Source organism: Eleginops maclovinus, chromosome 17 (assembly GCF_036324505.1).
Source record: "Eleginops maclovinus isolate JMC-PN-2008 ecotype Puerto Natales chromosome 17, JC_Emac_rtc_rv5, whole genome shotgun sequence".
In the NCBI taxonomy this organism is placed as follows: Eukaryota; Metazoa; Chordata; class Actinopteri; order Perciformes; family Eleginopidae; genus Eleginops; species Eleginops maclovinus.
The window spans coordinates 4,409,280-4,415,333 of NC_086365.1; positions in this window are offsets into that span (position 1 = coordinate 4,409,280).

Consider the following 6,054-nt stretch of genomic DNA (forward strand, 5'->3'; position numbering starts at 1 on the left):
TGGACAAAATATGTCCACTCTCTTTTATGGTCACTGTGTTTGCATAATAGCTGGATTTCACATAAAGCACCCTGAGGAGATTGTAAGAGTTGTAGGAAAGCTCGCCCCTGCCAAACAGAACATTTTTCAAGTTTTTTATTTGCAGGCTTTACATCAAAAGCCTCAGTCTTATATAAAGTTTTGATGGATGTTTGTCAAAAAGATGAGATAAGAAAAAGTTGTGCACATTCAAAATATAAAACATTTTATGTCACAGGCAATAAAAAAACAGTTTGAATTTCAAATTGCATTCTGGAAACATTCACTGAGACACAGTTTAGCCTAACAGATGGAGGCCAGCTGCAAATTAACTCTTGGTGATTACTTCACCTGCCATCTCTCAACAATCTCCGATCATAGATATATAACATACATTTGCAGTTGAATAATCTTTCTTCTCCTCACATGCATTTACAAATAGGTTTTGATGAATTCTGAAATTGATGTTTCTAAAGAAGCCACCCTTGTTTCATGCTTGAAAACATTAAATGTAGGTCAATGTCAGGCAATTATCTATTTTTTAAACCTCGGCCAAAACAGTGATTGCAATACATTGGTGAAACTCCGCATTCAAAGACTTTAGAGACTGATAAGCTGAAAATGTGAGCAGGTTTAAGTATCTTGCTTATAACCTACTCTTAGCCTTACATTATTTCCAAACCATGGAGCATTTCATTATCTTACAGCATTATCATTTTTTGTAAGGAAATTGATTACAAGAGAAAACAATAATAACACATTTTGTGAGAGCAAGAAGGTTTCTTTAGTATCATCTTTGATGGTAACACTAGAAGTTAACACTCCAGCTAAACCTGCAGATAAGCACTAGCTTATGCTAGCTTGCTCAGTACAGCTGATGAAATCTGCTAGTGGAATTTTCCTTTTCCACCAGATAAATCGATGACTGTGGACTAGAAAGGACAATACACGTGTGATTACTGGCCAGTTTTTCAATTGAAGGAAGAACATGTAACATTTATGACAGTATGAATACTGATGTCCATTAACCTCACCTCATAAAATGAAATTCATATTGGTACCACAGATATAAACCAGAGTTCATCTGGCTACCAGTCTCTTGTCCAAACAAGGCTTTATACTGTCAGGAACAAATAACTGACTTTGGGAGGGCAACTTTTTTTTTGTAGAACGACTCCCAAAGGACACATGACTACATTGAACTTTCTCTGTCTCAGAGAATATTAGCTTGGCACAGAGTTCATGGTTATTTAGGCTGCAGTATTTGATCCCAGGGCAGGTGCACTGGGGAGCAGAAGCATTTCTAAGTTGATACAACTTTGTCCAAAACCTAAATTGAGACATTGTCTCAAAATTATTTTTCTAGTGTGGTTTAACTGTATTTTTTAGACCACCTGTATAAACCTTAACAGCCAAGACTGAGATGACAAAGCTGATCATCCACCACAAAATCTAAACCAGACAAACCCAAATAGCCAAAATCCTTGATTAGAACATCGGTTTACTTAAGCTTTAAAGGTCTTTAACCTTTACTAAAGATAAATCTTCCCCTACCTACTGTGAGAAATCAGATTGTTTAAGTCAACTGTGACTGAGGAGCTTTTGGGCAGTCATATGCGCATTCGCCTGCTTGCTAGCTAGCTAGCTATCTCGTGTGCAGGGTCCGAGCTAATTGGATTTATGTGCGGGAATGTTTTCCAAAGCCACACTTGTGAAATACCTCCACATCTGCTGGCCATTAGCAGTGGACATAACACACAACAGAGAGAGGAAAGCCCCCAACGCCTTGATTCATTGGACTGCAGCTCTGCTTTTATTACAGCGGAGGAAAAAGGCTGCAGCTTTTCAGCACAGCGAGTGCTGCCTTATCTCTCTCTCTGTCTTTCCCTCCCCTCTTCTCGATTTAATTTGTTTCTGCTTTGGTCATTCAATCCTTCAATGCACTCACTATCTCTTTGCCTGACCTTTAACGATTTTCCAATCTTGCTGGAGCAGTTGTTCTCTTTTCCTTATGCTGTTTTGGTCTCAACTTTCAAATTTCCCTTGAACATCTTTTTTCTTCCTTAACTCCATCAAACAGACATATCATCCTATCCGCTTTCCACCCCAACTTCCCCACTCTCTTCGGCTCTGTGCCTAGTTCTCCAACAGTCGTTTATCTATGTCAGTACAACTTCCATGTCCGAATCTTTTTTTTTGTCACTCCCAAAGGCAAGGACGCCCTCCTGTTTCATCCCTCAACGGGTACAAGGAGAAACTAGCAAGGGGGTCTGACAACCCTCTGACCCCTCATCTGTCATCTGCAAGAGGAAAAGCACCCTCCTAATTGGGGGGGGTTAAGCATTGAGGGGTCGGGCGCTGGGTATGGACGTTGTTATTTTAGTGTCAGTGGGGTCAGAGGTGAAAAGGGGGAGATCACACCGGTGATTAGCCTCCTTCATGTGCTGGAATGTGTTTGTTGGGCAGCTGGGGTGTAAAGTAATTATAAGAAAAGGGGTAAAGAACTACATATTGGATGGCATTAATGATATGATGAATGATCAAGGCATGGACAGCTGAACCCCCATCAGGTGAGACCAGGTAAAACCCCGGAAAAAATGGCAAACTTAAAGAAAAACTAAAAATGTGGATTAAGACCCAGAACTTTATCCCCATTTAAGATTTCAGGTTTGACCTTTTAAATTACCTTTAAATTGTGCTCTTAGTGTTGAAATTGGCATTTTGGCACAGTGCTGTAATGAGCAAGTCAACTCAGGCTTTATTCTGTGTGTGTTGGCAGGTTCTGGCCTTTTGGAACTAAACATCTCCGAAACCTCTGATCTCTGACTGATGATGAACATACCCATCTCTCTGGGTCTCCCTCCTCCTCCTCCTCCTCACTTCCCCTGTCCACACCTCCTTACATGGCTCAGCAGGCCATGAAATAAGTGTGTGTTTATGTGGGAAAGAGGAAAGGCAAGAGCTAAAAGGAGAGGAGCATTTATGTGTTTGTTTCCAGCAAAACACTTCGAAAGCAAGAAGGCAAGCCAAGGAGAGAAACCCATTACAAAACTGTTTTTTATTCAACTTTTTGGTGTTGAATGCCCATCCTTCCTTAGTCTAATGAAGTAATTTTGTTAAATGTGATCCAAAAATACCTGTAAATCATTTGGAAACGAGGTTAGAATCAAAATGAAATATATTGTTGGCAGCTGGGAAATGCATGTCAGTCACACTGATAATATCTCAAAGCAGTATTGAAATAAGGTTGCTCATCAGTCTTATAAATAATAGCCCTACCAAAATTCCCATGCTCTAATTAACAATGCTGCAGAATGACTAATGTTTTTGAATCCTCAGCAATAGGCTCGAGGCTTTGAGTGAAAATAAATCATTCAAGTTATTACTCCCATTGCTTTGGATTGTTGTTGAAAGAGCACACCCCCTTCCAACATCTTTTCCCTTGTTACATAATGAAATGTCAAACCTAACTTATTTACCTGATGCTTGTGAAGCACTTGGGACATCGCTGTTTCAAAGGGTACCAATAGAAAGAAATTTGCTCCAAGTTAGATTTTCTAAGCGTCTGGATTTCTTCTTTGCACTGACACTGATTGACGTTTCTAGTGTGATGTGTGTATGGTGTGCAGTGCACCGCCGTGCCTGCTGCCAAGGCCTACAGCCACTGAGCACACACACACCTCTACACCTGCTGGTACTTTCCTATGCGCACACACACACACACACACACACACACACACACACACACACACACACACACACACACACACACACACACACACACACACACACACACACACAGACCAAAGGGAGAAAAAGGGGACCAAAGAAAAATCGAATGACCTGCACGCGTCTTAATGAGGGAGGGCCGGGCGTCTGGCATTTACCTCAAACCATTTCTTCCCCCTGCTGCTCTCTCTCTGGAGGGCTTTAAGTCCGCCGCCCGTTAACGGCTAAAGTGTGGATTTCCTGTCAAATAAGGGTTAGGGCCCAACAAAAGTCCTGTTCGCTGGTACCTAAATAGGATTACTTCCAGCTGCACCATCTAAACACACACACAAACACACAAACCTCATGTCTTATATAGTCCCTTTAGGGATTTAAACCTCGTCTGCGGTGCTTAATGTTGCCTTTATAGTGACCTTAATGTACCTTTATGGATCTTTTAAACTCCAATTATCAATGTAACATTTATATGGTAAAGATATATTGGACTTATAAACTTGCATGCAGCAGTGTGTGTGCACTGTCCAGTAGTATCCATGTATAATATAAACCCTATATTTCTTTAACCATGCTGTTGTGTTCTACCCCCTTACTTTGGTGTGCTCAGTCAAATTTGACCAGTCTGTTTTACATTAACACAAACACATTTAATCATCAGCAAATTTTATTTACCACTCGTTTAAGCTCCACACAATTTCTCGGACTACTGGTTTCCATTAATAACTGCAGTGAATATACTAAGAACAGACACTGAAAATGCTTGTCGATTTGTGGGTGTGTACTATCTGATTCATGAACAAAATCTAGGGCCACCCATTCATTTCCTGTGTCTGTATCATAGGTGTTACAAGGCTTACTAAACCACTCAAAATTCAACGAGATGTGATCAGCAATTGTATGTGTTCAAATTGTACTGTTGAGGCATTGAATTAAAGGGGCATTGTTTAAGATATTGCTGTAATTTAGTTCAAAACATTGTAAAACTGTAATAAATATTATACTTTTTTTTTGTGCTGCAGAAATATCTTCTGAAATGAGCTCCACCTGTCTGTGGTTTATGCTGGCTGGATTCAAGTTGCTGCAGGCACTGACATAATGTAAGTCCCACAAACACACAGATGGTTAATTTAAACGATGGGCCGACACCACATTGACATTTTAAGATAGCAGTGTTATTTTGGCTCTCAGTTTCGTAAGTTTGGTCTAACTTTGAAACATTTGTTTTGCGACTTTTTTAAATAACTGATGGTCTTTTGATTGTATAGATCCAACAGTAGAGGTGAAATCCTGACCCCTATTTCTTTTAAGAATATTTCTACACATTTGTCATTTAAGCCATGAAAAGAACTTGGCACTGTATAATCCTTACCTTCTTTCTTGGTGATTGTCTGAACCGCGAGGTGAATACTTCCTCAGTTCCTAAAAGTAATGTTTCATCTTTGTCATGACGTGAGAACAGCTGATCCTGTGTCTTTAATCATGGTATTCATAGAAGTTGTGTTATGATGTTGCAAAGACTGAAGCCTTGCATCAGTACATCAGGTGTGTGTAATTTGTATTTTTATTCAGCAAATTAACCATAATTTAAGCTATGACACAGACTTAGAATTGTAAAAAATAAAATCCATGAGATCAAAAATATGTTCAACAGGTTCCATTATAATAAAGCAAGACCTCTGTCATGTCCTTGGTTCAGTTGGCGGGAGAACACTGACATCAGGATTAAGTATAGTTTTGCTAATGGATAATTCAGGCTCTTTTCTGCTTGACGGTATATGCTTATGTACTTGGTCTGTTACAGTATTAGGCATTTTGCAACCGGTTAATCCTTCGAGGATGCAATCACTACTTTGAGCCAAATGTTCTCTGGCAACCATGCAAAGTTTCCCATCTGCCTTTTCAGTTGAGGCCAAAGTGAGGCGGGTGAGGAGAGACAGATCTTTCAAAAGTACCCTGTTTGATGACCTCCAGCCCTCAGCAAGGTACATTATATATTTTATGGCCACCCCTAGCTTCCATCAGTTAATTCTATTCTAATTCTAATATTGAGTTAAGCATAACCACCTGTTGCTGCTTGATCAACGTGTGACGAATAACTTTCTAAAACACACCATAAAGAGCTTATTAGTTGGCCTTAATATTGTTAATTTAATTTTTGCCTTATGTTTGAGCGTAAAGACATTAAATACAACCTTTAGGGTTGCAATGTTGTAAATAGTCTGGCTGGATGGGGAGGCAATAAATGTAAAGGCATTAATAAAGTCATTAATTAAAGGATAACAAGCTTTCTAATATGCCACCAAATATGCA